Here is a 21,200-nt window from a genome sequence, read left to right on the forward strand (position 1 = left end):
ATTGAGAAAGAGTAAAAACATCGCATGTTTCTGTAAGCATAGAAAAAAATGGGTTTAATAAAAAGCCGAACTGGCATCTCTGAGAGATGAGAATGAGACGGCATTAGATAGAGGAGTAAATACTGTCACATTCCTCAGCCAATTTAGTTCTGCCTTGTTGGCATTTGTTATTAAGAATGCATTATTTTTATCTTTTGTATTTTTTTAAAAAGCTCACTTTTTGTAACTTTAAAAAGTCTCCATAGGTTATTCATGTATAAATCAGAATTACATCTTTCCAAATACCCACACTGCCCCTCACACCACCCCCCAGAATCCCTCGATTTCCTGGATTGAACAACCAAGACTCAGCAGGAAGCTTCTAGAACCCTGGTAACTAGGGCTGGATGCTAAGTCTTTTGAATATCACTTCCCATAAAATCCACTAATATGTAGAATGGATGTTGAATTAAAATGATTTCACCCACATCCAGAGGTTAAATTGGACACGTAGATGTTTTTTAAAAGTTTACGATGATGTCAGACACTGGAACGAATGACATCACACTTACACGAAGGGTAGTTTACCAAAAGCTGACCAGGTTACTGCATATCAGACTCAGGAAGAATGGAGAGACAAGGAGGAGAGGAGAACAAGGAGGATGAGGAGAAAGAAATGGAAAAGCCGAGAGAAAGTAATGTTTCCTTATCTTCCAGAGGAAAGATTCAAATGGAAACTGTTCAAGTGCCTTAACTGAAAAATATTTTTAAGAAGGTAAAGTAAATTAGTGGAACTAAATACCCACAGAATATACATTCTAAATCACCGAAGAGAAAAAAGAGTTTTAAGTTGCACGACACATTATTTTTCTAAAGATAAATGCATGTAAAACTCACCTTTTAAAAGAAGTGCCAGGCTAGGTTTACGTTTAATAGACACAAAAAGTTGAAAGTGAAAGAATTGTTAGCAGGCATTCATTGGTGGGAATGTACACGAGTTAAATGTTTTTAAAGGGCTCTTTGTAATACATGGTAAAAATTAAAGCATGTGTGCCTTTTCACCCAGAGGTTTCTTTTATAAGAACTTATCTTACATGTGTATTTGAACAAGCACACAAAGATTTTCATGGAAACATTGCGGTAATTTCCAAAAGAAGGAAAAGAACCTAGGAATGACGCTAATTCCCACCAAAGGGTTTTTTGGTTGGGTGTGTGTTTGTTTTAGAAAGTAAGCAATGGTGTGTTGAGTACAACAATTTAAAATAATGAGGTCAAGGTTGGTTTAGATGTAATGATATGGGGATAGGCCCAAAATAACTGAAAATAGCAAATTGTAAAACAGCATGTTAAATGTAGTTCCATTTGCATAAAAGCAATTTTATTTACATGCTGATAGGTGCACAGAAACTCTAGAAGAACATTCGCTCAATATCAGCAATGACTATTTCTGGGTTGGGGGATTATGAGTAACTTTTGTTTTCTATATAAACCTTTTTTTCACTGTTAAATTTTCAGGTATGTGTTGTATAATAAGGAATTCGTCTGGTCTTTGCCCCTGGTTTTCAGCACAGATCTTCTAAAACTCTTGGGATCTCCCAAGTGATAGACACATCGGCTATTCATGAGCCCCTGGAACACACCCAAGGCTATGCTAATGAGGAGACTGATGGTAGGCCCTGAGAGAGCTTCAGGATGGGGCTGGTCACCAGAAAGACCAACTTTGTGATTAGAGGGTTGAAACTTTGACCTCCAAGGAGAGAAGAAAGCTGGAGATTGGGTTCAGTCATGTCACCAGTGGTTTAATCAACTGTACCTATGGCAAGAAAGGCCAGTAAAAACTCTGGGCAGTGAGCTCCTCGTTGGTAGACACACTGATGTGCCCTAGGATGGCGACGTGCCCTGATTTCTCAGGGAGGTGGCACAGAAGCTCTGCCATCAGAACCCTCCCAGACTTCACCCTGCCTGGCTCGTCATCTGGCTGTCCTGATTTGTACCATTTAGAATCACAAGTAGAGCACTTTCCTGACTTCTCTGAATCATTCTAGTTAATTATTGAATCTAAGAGAATATTGGGTACCAAATTTATAGTTAGTTGGTCAGAAGTGTGTGTGACCTGAAACCCCATAAGCCTGAGGCTGGTGTCCAAAGCAGGGGCACTCTTGCGGAGGATTAAGCCTTTAACTTGCCGAGTTGGCACTAACTGTACGTGGTCAGTGCCAGAGCTGAACTGCAGAACCAGGTAGGATTGGAACAGGATAATTGGCACTCATGTGACAAGGGTTATTTCTTTTGAAATAGTAGCAAAAAAGTTTTAAGTAAAAATATGGGAAATGTAGGCCAATTCAAATAATAGAATGAAGCCCAGGGGAGGCAGTTCAGCTTCCGTGGTAGCATGGGAAGATCCTGAACTCGCCTCCCCCCGTGGACACAACAAAACTACAGCTACATATGCAAACTTTTCCTCTGAAAAGGACATGAAAGCTAGCTGAACAGCTTCTCTGAAACAGAGGCTAGAAGGACCACATTGAGATGGGCGGGAGAAGACATCTGGCCTCCCTACAGTCCCCACCTTTGGTGTGGCAGCCCACAATCAGGAGGGATCTCACAAATGTGGAGCTTCTCCCTGAGGGGTGAGGAGTTTGTGTCCCACATCAGGTACCCAATCCCTGAGACCTCCATGGAAGAGATGAGTCCCCAAAATGTCTGGCTTTGAAAATCGAGTGGGGCTTATGTCCAGAAGAACCACAGGGCTGTAGGAAAGGGAGATTCCACTCTTAAAGGTTTGCATGCAGATCCACTTACCCTGGGACCCAGCACGAAAGCAGCACCTTGACAGGCACCTAGACCATATGAGAAGGAGATTTGTTTGCTAATCTGACAGCGTCTGCTAAAGGGGCAAGATCCTGTTAGAACTCTCTCTAGGGACTGGGGCACTGGCAGCCACCATCTTTGTGTTTTTCCTGATGGTGAGGGTGCATCCTGCCTCCACACTGCTCCCACAGCCCTACCAAAGCCAGGGGGGCAGTGCCCTGCCCCTGCACCACTCCCTTGGCCCTACCAAAGCTGTGTACACAGCCCAGACAGGAGATGTGTACTGAGTACCTAGCACCAGTGGATTGTGTTCAGGGCCCCATGAGTCTGAAACAATTGGAGAAAAAGCTCTTGGCAGGCTACCACCCCCAGAACACTGCCTAGACAGCAGACTGAAACCCACCACAAGTCTTTCTGTGAAAAAGGCCTATTTACTTTTCCTGGAGCTTCAGCTTGAGGGGCAGGCTTCAGGCCTAGAATGTATCTAAAGGCTACAGGAACGCTCTCAGGAAACATGGGCTAGGGATTCCATCTTTGTACTCTCCCTTTGGTCTCACTACAGCTTGCCAGTAGGTCCCAGAAAGGAACTCTTACACTTATCTGGAGCCTTGATTTTTGCAATAGTCACCAAAAGGACACCAAAAGGATCAGGTGGTCTGGAGGACAACAAGGTTTACAATTGTGATCCCATAGGACTGTATGCATACGTTATGCATACCTTAAAAGCTGCTGTCTGAGGGTCTAACTTTCAACTAGTCTGAAACTAGGTGCTGAGACCCTTCCCTCCGGATCACTCACAGGTCTTGGCATATCCTCAACAACTGGGTCCTATCAAGGATGAGTTAGGCTGTTTAGAACATCACAAAGGTCTGAGAGACAACCAAGAGCTAGGGCAAGGTTAAATGATAAGGTTCATCTCCTACAAACAAGCAACACATACATACATACACAGAGAGTAAAACAAAATGAGGAAACAGGAATATATTTCAAATGAAAGAATGACATAAACCCCTATATGAAAAACTTAGTGAAATAGATAAAGATAAAGAGGTCAAAGTCATGGTCATAAAGGTGCTCATCAAACTTGGAAGAAGAGTGGATTAACAGAGTGAAGACTTCAACAAAGAAAGAAAATATAAGAAAGTACCAAACAGAAGTCACAGAGCTGAAGAATGCAGTCACTGAACTGAAAAATATGTTAGAGGGGTTCAATAACATATTAGATGAAACAGAAGAAAGAATCAGTGATCTGGAAGACAGGTTAATGAAACTCACCCAAAAGGAGTAACAATAGAGAGCCAAAGCATAGGAGACTGTTAAAAACTGAGAACAAACTGAGGGTTGACGGGGGGTGGGAGGGAGGGGAGGAGAGGATGGGTGATGGGTATTGAGGAGGGCACCTTTTGGGATGAACACTTGGTGTTGTATGGAAACCAATTTGACAATAAATTTCATATATTGAAAAAAATAATAAATAAATAAATAAATAAATAAATAAATTTGTTTTTAAATTTAAATTTTAAATTAAATTTAATTTAAAAATTTTTAAGAATAATAAACACAGCAACCAATCTAAAAAAAAAAACAAAAGGAGTAACAACAAATTATTTTTTTTTATTTTTTATTTTTTACCATTAACACTTTGTTTATTAAACTTTTGCAAAACAATGTCTATGGCACATGTCTTGAAATGCAACTACTTATCAGTAAAGTGTATGGCTGGCTGTTCAGCTTTTCAAGAAAGTGCCCAATTATTTTCCAAAGGTTATAATTATTTACATTACAGTGAGGGGTTTATATGTCCATCAACCGATGAATGGCTAATGAGAAAGAATGAAATCATGCCATTTGCAGCAATGTGGATGAACCGGAACAAATTGCGCTAAGTGAAATAAGTCAGTCAGAGAAAGACAGATGCCATATGTTTTCACTCATATGTGGAACTTGAGAAACTTAACAAAAGACCATGAGGGAAGAGAAGGGGGAAAAAATAGTTACAAACAGAGAAGGAAGGATGTAAACCGTAAGAGAATCTTAAATACAGAGAATAAACTGAGGATTAATGGGAGGGGATGGAGAGAGGGAAGCGGGTGATGGGCATTGAGGAGGGCACTTGTTGGGATGAGCACTGGGTGCTGTATGTAAGCGATGAACCACAGGAATCTACGCCCAAGATCAAGAGCACACCTGTACACACTGTACCTTAGCCAATTTGACAATAAACAAAACAATTTTTTTTAAAGAGGAGATAGCTTAAAGAAACTATAGGACAGCATCAAGCAGACTAACATTTGCATTAAAGGGGTCCTAGAAGTAGAAGAGAGAGAAAGGGGCAGAAAACTTATTTGAAGAAATAATGGCTGAAAACTTCCCTAACCCGGGGAAGGAAACAGATATCCAGATCCAGGAATCCCAGAGAAGTTTCAGATAAGACGAACCCAAAGAGACCATATCAAGACACATTATAATTAAAACGTAAAAAGTAAAGAGAAAGAGAGAATCTTAAGAGCAGCAGAAGAAAAGATAACTTGTTACAGACAATGGAACCCTCATAAGGCCATTACCAGATTTCTCAGCAGAAACTTTACAGGCAAGAAGTGAGTGGCATGATATATTCAAAATGCTGAAAGGAAAAAAATTCCAACCAAGAATACTCTGCCTGGCAAGGTTATTATTCATAATTGAAGGAGATATAAAGAAATTTCCAGACAAGCCAAAGCTAAAGGAGTTCATCACCATTAAATTAGCCTTCCAAAACATGTTCAGTCTTTCAGCTGAAAAGAAGGGGCACTAATTAGGAGCAAGTAAACACATAAAACTAAAAATCTTACTGGTAAAGGTAAATATATAGTAAAGATAGTGAATTAATCATTTATAAAGCTAGTATAAAGATTAAAAGACAAAAGTAGTGAAAATAACTACAGCCACAATAATTAGTTAAGGGATACAGAAAATAAAATGTTGTAAAATGTGACATCAAAAACATAAGACATGGGGCGTCTGGGTGGCTCAGTTGGTAAGTGTCCAACTTCAGCTCAGGTCATGATCTTGTGGTTCACAAGTTCGGTCCCTGCATCGGGCTCTGTTCTGACAGCTCAGAGCCTGGATTCTGCTTCAGACTCTGTGTCTCCCCCTCTCTCTGCCCCTCCCCTGCTCATGCTCTGTCTCTCTATATATATCTCAAAAATAAATAAATATTAAAAAAAAATTTTAAACATAAAACATTGTGGGAGGGGAGTAAAAATGTGGAGTTTTAGAATGTATTCCAGCTTGCTTTCAACCTAAAATAGACATACCTACACATTGTTATATATGAGAAAGCTAAAACCTATAGTAGATATACTAAACATAATAAGAAAGGAATCTAAACACAATGCTATCGAAAGTCATCAAACCACAAGTGAAGAAAGAAAAACAGATAAGAACAGAGAAGAACTACAAAACAACCAGAAAGCAATGACCAAATGGAAGTAAATACATATCTATCAATAATTACTTTAAATGTAAATGGACTAAATTCTCTAGTCAAAAAACATCGAGTAGATGTATGGGTAAAAGAAACAAGACCCATCTATATGTTACCTATAAGAGACTCACTTCAGACGTAAGGACACACGCAACTAACAGTGAAGGGATGGAAAAAGATGTTTCATGGAAATGGAAACCAAAAGAAAACTGAGGTAGCTATACTTATATGAAAACCAAATGGACTTTTTTTTAAATTTAATGTTTATTTTTGAGAGAGAGAGAGAGAAAGAGCACAAGTGGGAGAGAGGCAGAGAGAGAGGGAGACACAAAATCTGAAGCAGGCTCTAGGCTCTGAGCTGTCAGCGCAGAACCTGACGCGGGGCTCAAACTCACGGACGGCAAGATCGTGACCAAATGGAAGTCGGACACTTAACCGACTGAGCCATTCAGGCACCTCTGAACTGGACTTTAAAACAGAGACTTTAGTAAAAGACAGAGATGGGCATTACATAATGATAAAGAAATCAATTCAACAAGAAGATACAACGTTTGTAAATATTTCTAGATTCAGTATAGAAGCACCTAACTATATAAAGCAAATATGAATAGGCCTAAAGGGAAGAATTGACAGTAATACAGTAATAGTGGGGAACTTTAATACCCCACTCACACCAATGAATAGATCATCCAGACAAAAATTCAATAAGGAAACATCAGCCTGAAATAACACATGAGACCAGATGGACTTAATAGGTATATACAGAGCATTTTATCCAAAAGCAGCAGAGTATATATTCTTCTCAAGTGTACATGAAACATTCTTTAGGATAGATCATATGTTAGGCCACAAAACAAGTCTCAGTAAATTTAAGAAGAAGATAAAAATCATATCCAGCATCTTTTTTGACTCCAATGGTGTGACACTAGAAATCAATCACAAGAAGATTGGAAAAAATCACACATATGTACAGATTAGACAATATGTTACTGAACAACTAATGGAGAAATGAAGAAATAAAAGGAGAAATAAAAGTATCTTGAGAAAAATGAAAATGGAAATACCATATACCTAAATCTACTGGGTACAGTAAAAGCAGCTCTAAGAGGAAAGTTTATAGAGATACAGGCCTGTCTTAAGAAACAAGAAAAATGTCAAATAAACAATTTAACTTTATACCTTAAGGAGCTAGGAGAAGAGGAATAAACAAAGCCCCAAGTTAGTAAAGGGAAAAAATAATCAGAAGAGAAATAAATAAAAGAAAGATTTAAATGACAATATAAAAGATCAATGAAACTACGAGCTAGTTCTTTGGAAAAGATAAACAAAATTGACAAACCTCTAGCTATATTCACTAAGAAAAGAAGACAGAGGACTCAAATAAAATCACAAATGAAAGAGAAGTAACAAGCGACACCACAGAAATATGAAGGATTAAAAGAGACTACTATGAAAAAGTATATGTATGCCAAAAAATTGAACAATCTAGAAGAAATGAATACATTTCTAGAAACACATCACCTTCCAAGAATGAATCATGAAGAAGTAAAAAGTCTGAGCAGACTGATCACCAGTAAAAACATTGAATCAGTAATCAAAAAACTTCCAACAAGCAGAAGCCTAGGATCAGATGGCTTCACTGGGTGACTTCTACCAAATAATTCAAGATTTAATACCTAGCCCACTCAAACTCTTCCAAAAAATTAAAGAGGAGGGAACTCTTCCAAACACATTTTACAAGGGCAGCATCACCCTGATACCAAAACCAGACAAGGACAACACACACACACACACACACACACACACACACACACACACACTACAGGCCAATATTCCTGATGGGCATAGATGCAAAACTCCTCAACAAAATATTAGCAAACTGAATTCAACAATACATTAAAGGGATCCTTCACCATGATCAAGTGAGATTTATTCCAGTGATGCAAAGATCAATAAATATGACACACCGCATTAACAAAATGAAATATAAAAACCATATGATCATCTAAATAGATGTAGAAAAACATTTGACAAAATTCAACATCTATTCATGATAAAAGTCTCAACAATGCGGGTAGAGATGAAATGTAACTCAACATATTAAAAACCATATATGACAAGCCCACGGTTGACATACTCTACAGGGAAAAGCTGAAAACTCTTCCTTTAAGATCTGAAACTAGACAAGGATGCCCACTTTCACTATTTTTATTCAACATAGGATTGGAAATCCTAACCAGAGCAATTAGGCAGGAAAAAGAAACAAAAGTGATCCAAATCAGAAAGGAAGAAGTAAAATGGTTATTATTAGCAGAAAACTTGATTTTATATATAGTTTTATATATAGTTCTATTAGAACTAATAGATTCAGTAAAGTTACAGGGTACAAAATCAATATATAGAATTTGTTACATTTCTATACACTAACAACAAATAATCCAAAAGAGTAATTAAGAAAACAATCCCACTTACAACTGCATCAAAAAGAATAAAATACTGGAATAAATTTAACTAAGGGGGTTAAACACCTGCACACCGGAAACTATATAAGGCATTGATGAAAGACACAAATAACTGGAAAAATATGTTATGCTCATGGATTAAAATAATTTAATATTGTTAAAAATGTCTATACTACCCAAAGCAATCTATATATTCAATACAATTATTATCAAAATTCCAAAGGCATTTTCCACAGAAATAGAACAATTCTAAAATTTGTATAGAGCCACACAAAATGCTAAATAGCCAAATTGATCTTGAGAAAAAAGAACAAATATGGGGGTATCATGCTCTCTGATTTCAAACTATATTACAAAGCTTTAGTAATCAAAACAGTAGTATTTGTATCATCATAAAAACAGACACATATCAGTGGAACAGAATAGAGAGCCCAGAAATAAACCCACACATATACGGTCAATTAATTTATGACCGAGGAGGCAAGAATACGCAATGGGAAAAGGACAGTCTCTTCAACAAATGGTATTGGGAAAACTAGTTAGCTATATGCAAAAGAAAGTATATGGACCATTATCTTACACCAAGCAAAATATTATCTCAAAATGGATTAAAGACTTGAATGTAAGACCTGAAGCCATAACATTCTTAGAAGAAAACACACACGGTAAACTCTTTGACATTGGTTATTGGAAATGACTTTTTGATCTGACTCCAAAGGCAAGGGTAACAAAGGCAAAAATAAACAAATGGCACTACATCTAACTAAAAAGTATCTGAATAGTGAAGGAAACCACCAACAAAATGAAAAAGCAACTTATTGAACAGAAGATATTGTTTTTTATTATTTTTATTTTTAATGTTTACTTATCTGTTTTGAGACAGAGAGAGAAAGAGAAAGCATGGGGGAGGGCCAGGGAGAGAGGGAGAGAGAATCCCAAGCAGGCTTCATGCTGTCATCACAGAGCCTGATGCAGGGCTCAAAGCCACAAACTGTGAGATCATGACCTGAGTCAAAATCAAGAGTCAGACGCTTAGCCAAGTGAGCCACCCAGGGACCCCAGGAGAAGATATTTTCAAATCACATATCTGATAAGGGGTTAGTATCTAAAAAAAAAATAACTCACACAACTTAGTAACAACAGCAACAAATCCCAAACAATTTGTCTGAAAAATAGACATTTTCCTAAAAAAGACATATGGATGACTGACAGACACATGAAACGATGCTCAACGTCACTAATCATCAGGGAAATGCAAAGAAAAACCACAAGGAGATCTCACCTCACGCCTGTCAGAATAGCTATTACCAAAAAGACAAAAATAACACGTGTTGGCAAGAATGTGGAGAAAGGGGAACCCTCTTGCACTGTTGGTGGGAATGCAAACTAGGGCAGCCACTATGGAAAACAGGGTGGAGGTTCCTCAAAAAATTAAAAATAGAACTACCCTATGGCCCAGCAATTCCACTTCTGGTATTTATCTGAAGAAAATGAATACACTAATTTGAAAGATATGTACACCCCTATGTTCATTGCAAAATAATTTACAATAGCTAAGATATGGAAGCCACCTAAGTGTCCGCTGATAGATGAATGGATAAAGAAGATGTGGTATATTACGCAATGGAATACTACTCAGCCATACAAAAGGATGAAATGTTACCATTTGCAACAACGTGGATGGCCCTTGAGGGTATTCTGCTAAGCAAAGTAAGTCAGACAGAGAAAGATATATGATGTATGACTTCACTTATATTTAGAACCTAAAACAAAACAAGTGAACAACAAAACAAAACTCAGATACAGAGAACAGATTGGTGGTGGCCAGAGTGGAGCGGGATTTAGGGATAGGTGAAATGGGGATCAAGAGATACAAACTCCCAGTTGTAAAATTAATAAGCCATGGGTGTCATGCACAGCATGGTGACTATGGTCGATAATATTGTATTGCATAGTTGAATGTTGTTAAGAGAGTAAATCCTTGTAACTTTGGATGGTGACAGATGGTAACCAGACTTATGGCGATCATTTCACTATGTAGACAAATGTCAAATGACTATGTTGGACACCTGAAACAAACATAATGTTCTATGTCAATTATCCTTCAATTAAAAAAAAAAAGAGGGGCACCTGGGTGGCTCAGTCAGTTAAGCATCCGACTCTGGCGCGAGTTATGATCTCACGGTTCGTGAGTTCGAGCCCCACGTCGGGCTCTGTGCTGACAGCTCAGAGCCTGGAACCTGCTTCGGATTCTGTGTCTCCCTCTCCCTTTACCCCTCCCCCACTCACACTCTGTCTTTCTCTCTCTCTCAAAATAAATAAACATTTATAGAAATAAAAAATAAATAGAATTTTAAAAAAAGAAAAGAAAGCTCACAATTTAAATACCAAACAAAACTGAATGCAAGATGAAAATGGTTAAACAGGACAAGGAGAGTCACTTAGTAATGACAGAGTATAATCCACAGTGAAAATACTTGTAATGTACTATTATACAACAAATAACCTAAGACGAAATCATGAAAAACTCTCAGGAACAGCATGGGAATTCACTTAAGTGGGAAGTTATAAAAATACATACCAGAATCAATAGCTTTCTTACATACAATAATAATAAGGCATAAAATATGGTAAAAGCGAAATAAAATTCTATTCACAATAGCAACCAAAAATTAATCTATGTGGAGAAAAATTTTAAATTCTACTGAGAGACATAGAAGGACACATGAATAAAATGAATTCTTGACTAGAGAAGTATACTTTATTTTATTTTATTTTATTTTATTTTATTTTATTTTATTTTGTTTTATTTTATTATTTTAGAGAGAGAGTGGGGAAGTGGGGCGGAGAAAGAGAGAGAGAGAGAGAGAGAGAGAGAGAGAGAGAGAGAATCTTAAGCAGGCTCCACACTCAGTGCAGAGCCCAACTTGGGGCTCGATCCCACGACCCTGGGATCATGACCTGAGCCAAAATCAAGAGTCAGACACTCAACTGACTGAGCCCCCCATGCACCCCTAGAGAAGTATACCTTATTATTAGATAAGTAAAACTATTGTAAAGATGTCAGATCTCCCTAAATTCATTTCAAAATTCCAGGCAATCAGAATCAAAATCCCAATGGGATGTATACCGGAATCGGATCGACTGATTCTAAAGTTCGTCTGTAAGATTCAGTATTTACCAAAAGGCCAAATAATTAATGTGGAAGAACTAACTCTACCTGATATTGAAATATCCTGTAGATCTATAGTGATTAAAACTTCCTCATTCCAATTCAGGAGATGAATTAAAATGAATACTTCTGGTTTATTATCTGCCTTTATATCTTCCTCTGAAAGGTAAGCTCCATGAGGAGAGGAGTTTTGTCTCCTTTTTATACTGATATAGCTCAGTTGATGAGAAAGTGCCTGGCACATAAGTATTTGTTGGATAAATGGATAAACAAAGCAATGGAATTGAATTCTTAGTACAGAATAGACACGCAGAGACTTAGGGATTTGGATACTGTGTAAAGTGGCATTTCAAATTAAAATGGAAATAATCAATCAAAGTGTTATTTGGAAAAGAGTCAAACCAAACTCTTCATTCCATATAGTGAAAGAGATTTCAAGTGTATCAAAGATGTAAGTGTAACAAATAAAGCCATAATACTATAAGAAAAATAGAGACTGATATTATAATCTTCAGGTGAGAGAATCCTTTTAAAGCACAAAACAAAAGCCAGACACCATGAAGACAAAGATTTATAAAGTTGATTCCATTAAAGGAAAAGGTAAAAACAGTAACAGCAACATCAAAAATGTGTACAAAAACAACAACCACAACACATATAACCCAATTAACACGTAAACAAAAACCTGGAATAATTATTTACCACATAGATAGTCAAAGGATTATTTTGTCAGCATATAAAAAACTCCTCTAAATCAATGATAAAAAGATAAAAATAATGGCAAAGTGCATAAAATGAGAAATATATTCATAAAAGTATGTTTAAAATCACTAATAAAGAAATATAACAATGCAAAGATGTCAGGGTATTCTTCTATCTGACTGACAAGAGTTAAAAACATACATAAAATCCAATGTGAGTGAGGATATAGAAAAAGATTCCCTCTTAGTAAATGCCCATGAGATTGCAAGTTGTACGTTTCAAAAAGGTAATTGGACAATGTGTATCAAAGTGTATACGCACATGGGCAACAATTCCAGTTTTAAGCATTTATCCTAAAACCAAAATCAGTCAGCCAATTGAACAAAGATGTTTATAGGTATATGGAGTATTTTGTTGTTCCTATTAATGAAAAATCAGAGGCGAAGCAAATGCCCATCAATAAACAACTAAATGATTAAAGTACGGTAGGGTCACATGGTTAATACCACTAACTGACCTGGAAACATACCTATGACGTATTGTTCAGTGCATAAATCAAGCTAGAAAACAGTATTAGAAGTTAGATACATCTAAATTGCATGTCTATGACCCAGCAATTTCTCTCTTAGGTATATAACCAATAAGACAGCATTCATGTGCTCGCAAGAGACGTGCACTATAATATTTAGAGCCGCACTATTCATAATAGCCCCAAACTGGAAACCACCCAAATGCCTATCAACAATAAAGTGGATAAATAAATTATGACACAGTCACGTAATGGAGAGATAGCTCAACAATAGTGAATGAACCCCCTAAAGCCATATAGATGAGCCTCACAGATATAATGCTGATTGAAAGAAGACAAAGCAGAATACACGCTTCATGATGACATTTGAATAAAATTTAAAATCTGGCGAAAGTAACCTATGTCATTAGAAGTCAAGACAGTAGTTATCCTTGGGTTGGTGCGGAGCGGGTTGTGACAGGCAGTGGGTACAAAGATGGCTTCTGCGAGGCTGGCAATATTCTGTTAACTGAGCGCTGGTTACCTGGGTATGCACACTTTGTGGTCGTCTGTACACCTAGGAGCTGTATACTTTTCTGCGTACACACGCACATGCAAACACACACACAAAATGGTTTGCACAGACAGGAAGATGTCAGGAAGTAGCCTGACAAAAATGTCAGCAGTGTTTTAATCTGGAGAGGGGATTTAGCATGAGTTTGGCTTCCTTCAGGATATTTGTCTATATCAGTAGATACAATTATATACAGGAAAATACAATTCAATTGAAGGAATAGAAATAAATTTACTGAACATTCAACTCAAAAATTTAGAACAGCGCTCACTTCGGCAGCAAATGTACTAAAATCGGAACAATACAGAGAAGATTAGCATGGCCCCTGGGCCACGATGACACATAAATTTGTGAAGTATTCCATAAAAAAAAGAAAAAAAAAGAACAATAAAGAAAATGAGAACATGGGATGAATGAAGTGATAAAGAGCCAGAAAACAATCAGATACTATGGAGGCTGACTGAGAGCGATCAATATGCTTCCTCCCAAATGACCGTTAATGAACTTAACAAATTTACACCAATAGACAATGTGGGAAATAGCACTTTAACCATGAGCCAAAGAACTGGGGGAATTTCTGCTGATTTCACCATCACAGAGAATGATTTAAAAACCCATTTGGGGGGGTGCCTGAGTAGCTCAGTCGGTAAAGGACCTGACTCTTGATTTTGGCTTGGGTCATGATCTCACACTTTGTGAGATCAAGCCCCGCATTGCTGTGGAGCCCGCTTAAAATAAATAAATAAATAAATAAATGCCCATTTTAAAAGTAAGCTTATTGAAGTGTAATTAACATATAATAAACTGCATATAAAGTATTCAATTTAGTAAGTTTTTATTTTTATTTTTTTAGTAAGTTTTTAATACATATACACACCCATGAAGCCATTGCCTCCAAAAGTTTCCTCATATCTCTTCCTTTCACTTCCTTTATCCTCTCCCCTCACCTGTAAGAAACATGATAGTTCCCTTTTCTAGAGTTTTATAGAAATAGAATTGTAGAGGGCACCTGGTTGTCTCAGTTGGTTAAGTGGCCAACTCTTGACCTCAGTTCAGGTCATGATCTCATGGTCCATGAGACTGAGCCCCACATCGGGCTCCATGCTGACAGTGAGGAGACTGCTTGAGATTCTCCCTCCCTCTCCCTCTCTCTCTCTCTCTCTTTCAAAATAAATAAATAAACATTTTTTTAAAATAAGAGAAAAAGAAACAAAATTGTAGTATATGCATTTTTGTAGTCTGGTTTCATTATTCCAGCATAATATTTTGAAATGCACCCCTAATTTTGTATGGAACAAAATTTTGTTGAATCATAGTTCATTGGATGAAGACACCATAATTTATTTACTCACCAGTTGATGGGTATTTAGGTTCCTTCCAGGTTTTGATTATTATGAATAAAATGAGCAATGAGCAATTTGGGGTCATGTTTGAGTCTTTATGTGAACATATGCTTTCCTTTATTTTGGTTACATGCCTAGAGGTGGAATGGAAGGTCGTACGACAGATGTATTCAGAATGGATTAAATTAATGTATTACCATGTATGTTTAACTGTTTAAAAAACTTCCAAATTATTATTCAAAATGATGGTACCATTTTGCATTCCCACCAGCAGTGTATGAGCCTTCCAATGGCTCTACTTTCTTGCCATCACTGGGTATAGTTAGTCATTTTAGTTGTAGACATTTTCATAAGCGTGTGATGGCATCTCACTGTATTTTTTTTCTTTTTATTTTAGAGAGAGAAAGCACGTGCACATGAGCAGGGGAGGAGCAGAGGGAGAGGAAGAGAGAGAATCACAAGCAGGCTCCATGCTGAGCATGGGGCCCAGTGTGGGACTCAACCTCATGATCATGACCATGACCTGAGCTGAAATCAAGAGTCAGACACCCACCTGACTGAGTCACCCAAGCACCCCTATGATGGCATCTCTTTATAGTTTTGATTTGCATCTCCCTAATGATTAATGACGTTGAATATTTTCTCAGGTGTTTATTTGCCAGCTTTATATCTTCTTTGGCAAATTATCTGTTCATATAATTTACCCACTTTTATATTGAGGGTTTTTTTTAATTGAATTTAGAGGGCTCTTTATATGTTTTGAATACAAGTCCTTTATGAGATATGTGATTTGCAAATATTTCCACTCAGCCTGTGGCTTGTCTCCCACCCCCCTCCCCCTGCCCCATGGCTTGTCTTTTCCTTCTCTTAATAGTATCTTTTAAAAAGAAAGTTCTTAATCTTGATGAAGTCTGGTTTCTTGATTTGTTCTTTTAGGAATCATACTTTGGGGATCATATTTGCCTAACCCAAGGTCACAAAAGTTTTCTCCTAGAAGTTTTGTGATTTTACGCTTTACATTTGGGTCTAAGATGCATTATGAATTAAGTTTTGAATATGGTGATATGGACAGATTGAAGCATGTGTATGTACAGTGGATGTATATTGAAATATGGTCTATATTTGTACGTACTACATATGGCTATCCAGCATTTGCACCAGTGTTATTGAGAAAACTATGCTTTCTCCATTAAATTGCCTTTGCACTTTTGCCAAAAAGTCAATGGACCGTGCTTCCACTTCAGGGTAAGGTGAAGTAAGCCTATTAAACCCATATATATCCCACTGAGTGTAGCCTAAAAACAGGAGGGAATGTATGCAGCAGCTATCCGAGGACTCTGAAAATAACTACTAACAGGCAGATTGGGGAAGAACATGAGAATTCAAAAGACCACCCACTGGTGATGAGTTTATCATTACTTTCTTCTGGTATTTTCAGGTCTGAATGTAGTGAAACCTGAAACCGGAAAGTGAGAATTAGCACAACAGAGAAGACTCCAGGAGATGCCTCAAAATATGACTTACTGTATGTGTAAGTGGTTTCCTAAAAGAGAGAATATGAAATTCACAATCGTTCTTTCTTTTTCTCTTTTCTCTCTATCATCTTGTATCTCAGCCCCCAAACAATCCATGGAAGCCAAAGCAGGAGGGGCAATGAGAGCCAGTAAGAGCCTACAACTTTGAGGAAATAACGTACAAGACAACTATAATATAAAAGTAGAAAATAAAAGGACTTATGTTGGCGGTAAGGTCTCTACATTTTACTTGAAGTGAGAAAATAGCAAGTGATATCAGTGAAACTGACGGAGTGGGGAACTCGAAAATTCTGTTACTCCATAAAAGTAATTTTTTTAACTGGCAAAAAAAAAGTCAGAATTAACTTTTTTCGATGTCCGGAAATTAGCCAAAATTTTGTGGAAACTATAGACCAATATCCCTCATCAACGTAAATGCAAAATTCCTTTTTAAAAAATCAGCAAATCGGGGCGCCTGGGTGGCGCAGTCGGTTAAGCGTCCGACTTCAACCAGGTCACGATCTCGCGGTCCGTGAGTTCGAGCCCCGCGTCAGGCTCTGGGCTGATGGCTCGGAGCCTGGAGCCTGTTTCAGATTCTGTGTCTCCCTCTCTCTCTGCCCCTCCCCCGTTCATGCTCTGTCTCTCTCTGTCCCAAAAATAAATAAAAAACGTTGAAAAAAAAAATTTAAAAAGAATAAAAAAAAAAAATCAGCAAATCAAATCCTGCAAAACTGAAAGGACAATGCAACGTAACCACGTGCTATTTATTTCAGGAAGGCAAGTCTGCCTATAATATTCAAAAACAATCAGTGTAATCCACCATATGAAAAGCCCAAAGGAAAAATAAACAATAAATGGTCTCAGATGCAGAAAAAAAACACGTGACAAAATTCAACCTCCATCCATATTTAAAAATTCTTAACAAACTAGGAATATAAGAGAACTTCTTCAACCTGGTAAGGGTCATCTACAAAAAAGCTAAATCTAACACACTTAATGGTGAAAGACTCAAGGCTTTCCTCCTAAGATCAAGAACAAGGCAACACTTTTACTATTTCTCATTATACTGTCCTGACTTTCCCCAAATGCTGACTCTGACCTTGAACAAAACTTAAGCTTTCCTCATGTCAGGGTGACCTTCCAGCTTCCTAAGAAGTAAGCTTATGTAGTGCTACTCCTCTGAAAAGGAGTTTCTAGTAACCTAGAAAGCAACGTGCTTCCTCATCACGTTTTATAAACTGAGCTGCGACCGCAGAGAGCTGAGTTTCTTACCTCTCGATTTTGAAGTCTCCCTGTTTGCAGTTTGTTTCTCAGTCAACAAAATATTCACAAGTAAAACCCTCTGGATTTTCTTTTGACAATGTCATTAGATTTTCTTCATTGGTAAGTATGGTAAACAAAGTTCTAAGATGGCTCCCATGACTTTCCTCTTCCCAGTATCCATGCTTTTGTGTAATCCTTTCCCCCGAAGCAAAGGAAGAACTGTAACTAAGAATATGACAAAGGTGAAGGGATAAATTTCAAAGTTGCAAAAGTAACTAAAATATTGAATAATCTGACTTGTAGGTTAACTGAAAGGCAGATTATCCTGTCTGGGCCTGAACTAATTAAATGATCCCTTTAAAAGATCTATAGGTCAGAGACTCAAAGTAGTAAAGTCTCTCTCTCCCTCTCTCTATCTCTCTCTCCTTCCAGTCCCTTCTCTCTCTGTCACTGGCTTTAAAAGAACAAGCTGCCATGAATTCTGTAGCTTCAAGGAAATTAATTTTGCCAACAACTTAAAGGAGTTTGGAAGCAGATCCTTCCCTAGCCAAGCCTGCATTATGAGAACGAAGTCCACTGAACATTTTGATTTTAGCTTTTCGAGACCCTGAAAAGAGAACTTAGGTAGACCTAACCAGACTCTTGACCTACAGAAACTTAGAGACAATAAATAGGTGTTTTAAGACACTAACTGTGTAGTAATTTGTTATTCAGCAATAACAAATTAATACAACAGCTATGTTATCTGTAAATATAGACAGTTTTGCTTTTTCCTTTTCAATCTGGATGCCTTTTATTTATTTTTCTTATCTAATTACACAGGCTAGAACCTTAGTACAATGTTACATAGAAATGGAAAAAATGGGTATCGTTTTCTCATTCTTGATTTTAGGGGTAAAGCATTTGATCTTTTACCATTATGATGAGGGTAGCTACAAGCTTTTTGTAGATGCTTGAATCAGGTTGAGGAAGTTCCCTTCTATTCTTAGTTTGTGAAAGTCTTTTTTTTTTTTTTAATCAGGAATAGATGTCGGGATGACTATATGATTTTTTTCTTTTAGTCTGTTATAGTGAATTATGTTGTTTGATTTTAGAATGTCAAGCCACCTTTACATTATTGACATAAACCCCACGTGGTTGTGGTGTATTATTTTTATATAATGCTGGATTTGATTTGTCAAAATTTTATAAAGAATTTTTGCATCTATGTTCTCGAAGTATATTGCTTTGCAGATTTTTTTGTAATGCTTTTGTCTGTTTGTAAAAAATCAGAATAATGCCGGTTGAGTTAGGAAGTATTTTCTGCTTTTCAGTTTTTTGTAGGAGTTTATGCAGAACTGATATCATTTCTTTAGCAAAATTTGTTCAGTAGAGTTCACCAATGAAATGATCTGTCTCTGGAGTGTTTTTGTGGGAAGATTTTAAAGTACAAACTTTTTTTTTTTTTTTTACTGAAATAGGACTACTCAGGTCATATATTTATTTATTTTTTTTTTTTTTTTAATATATGAAATTTACTGTCAAATTGGTTTCCATACAACACCCAGTGCTCATCCCAAAAGGTGCCCTCCTCAATACCCATCACCCACCCTGCCCTCCCTCCCACCCTGCCCTCCCTCCCACCCCCCATCAACCCTCAGTTTGTTCTCAGTTTTTAACAGTCTCTTATGCTTTGGCTCTCTCCCACTCTAACCTCTTTTTTTTTTTTTTCTTTCCTTCCTTCCCCTCCCCCATGGGTTTCTGTTATGTTTCTCAGGATCCACATAAGAGTGAAACCATATGGTATCTGTCTTTCTCTGTATGGCTTATTTCACTTAGCATCACACTCTCCAGTTCCATCCACGTTGCTACAAAAGGCCAGATTTCATTTTTTCTCATTGCCACGTAGTATTCCATTGTGTATATAAACCACAATTTCTTTATCCATTCATCAGTTGATGGACATTTAGGCTCTTTCCATAATTTGGCTATTGTTGAGAGTGCCGCTATAAACATTGGGGTACAGGTGCCCCTATGCATCAGTACTCCTGTATCCCTTGGGTAAATTCCTAGCAGTGCTATTGCTGGGTCATAGGGTAGGTCTATTTTTAATTTTCTGAGGAACCTCCACACTGCTTTCCAGAGCGGCTGCACCAATTTGCATTCCCACCAACAGTGCAAGAGGGTTCCTGTTTCTCCACATCCTCTCCAGCATCTATAGTCTCCTGATTTCTTCATTTTGGCCACTCTGACTGGCGTGAGGTGGTATCTGAGTGTGGTTTTGATTTGTATTTCCCTGATAAGGAGCGACGTTGAACATCTTTTCATGTGCCTGTTGGCCATCCGGATGTCTTCTTTAGAGAAGTGTCTATTCATGTTTTCTGCCCATTTCTTCACTGGGTTATTTGTTTTTCGGGTGTGGAGTTTGATGAGCTCTTTACAGATTTTGGATACTAGCCCTTTGTCCGATGTGTCATTTGCAAATATCTTTTCCCATTCCGTTGGCTGCCTTTTAGTTTTGTTGGTTGTTTCCTTTGCTGTGCAGAAGCTTTTTATCTTCATAAGGTCCCAGTAATTCACTTTTGCTTTTAATTCCCTTGCCTTTGGGGATGTGCCGAGTAAGAGATTGCTACGGCTGAGGTCAGAGAGGTCTTTTCCTGCTTTCTCCTCTAGGGTTTGGATGGTTTCCTGTCTCACATTCAGGTCCTTTATCCATTTTGAGTTTATTTTTGTGAATGGTGTGAGAAAGTGGTCTAGTTTCAGCCTTCTGCATGTTGCTGTCCAGTTCTCCCAGCACCATTTGTAAAAGAGACTGTCTTTTATCCACTGGATGTTCTTTCCTGCTTTGTCAAAGATGAGTTGGCCATACGTTTGTGGGTCTAGTTCTGGGGTTTCTATTCTATTCCATTGGTCTATGTGTCTGTTTTTATGCCAATACCATGCTGTCTTGATGATGACAGCTTTGTAGTAGAGGCTAAATTCTGGGATTGTGATGCCTCCTGCTTTGGTCTTCTTCTTCAAAATGACTTTGGCCATTCGGGGCCTTTTGTGGTTCCATATGAATTTTAGGATTGCTTGTTCTAGTTTCAAGAAGAATGCTGGTGCAATTTTGATTGGGATTGCATTGAATGTGTAGATAGCTTTGGGTAGTATTGACATTTTGACAATATTTATTCTTCCAATCCATGAGCATGGAATGTCTTTCCATTTCTTTATATCTTCTTCAATTACCTGCATAAGCTTTCTATAGTTTTCAGCATACAGATCTTTTACATCTTTGGTTAGATTTATTCCTAGGTATTTTATGCTTCTTGGTGCAATTGTGAATGGGATCAGTTTCTTCATTTGTCTTTCTGTTGCTTCATTGTTAGTGTATAAGAATGCAACTGATTTCTGCACATTGATTTTGTATCCTGCAACTTTGCTG

At 37.5% G+C, this 21,200-nt stretch overlaps 1 protein-coding gene and 1 non-coding gene across 4 annotated transcripts in view; one reads left to right on the top strand and one right to left on the bottom strand.

Annotated features, from left to right (window-relative positions):
- The window catches only part of CALN1 (calneuron 1), a 530,205-nt gene that overhangs the window by 444,797 nt on the left and 64,208 nt on the right, over positions 1-21,200 (bottom strand). The window lies entirely within an intron of this gene.
- On the top strand, positions 13,938-14,044 carry LOC132689818 (U6 spliceosomal RNA). Its single transcript, XR_009615165.1, has one exon. It is a non-coding gene; the product is annotated as a U6 spliceosomal RNA (small nuclear RNA).

The sequence above is a fragment of the Panthera onca genome, chromosome E3, assembly GCF_046562875.1.
Source record: "Panthera onca isolate mPanOnc1 chromosome E3, mPanOnc1 haplotype 2, whole genome shotgun sequence".
Lineage (NCBI taxonomy): Eukaryota > Metazoa > Chordata > Mammalia > Carnivora > Felidae > Panthera > Panthera onca.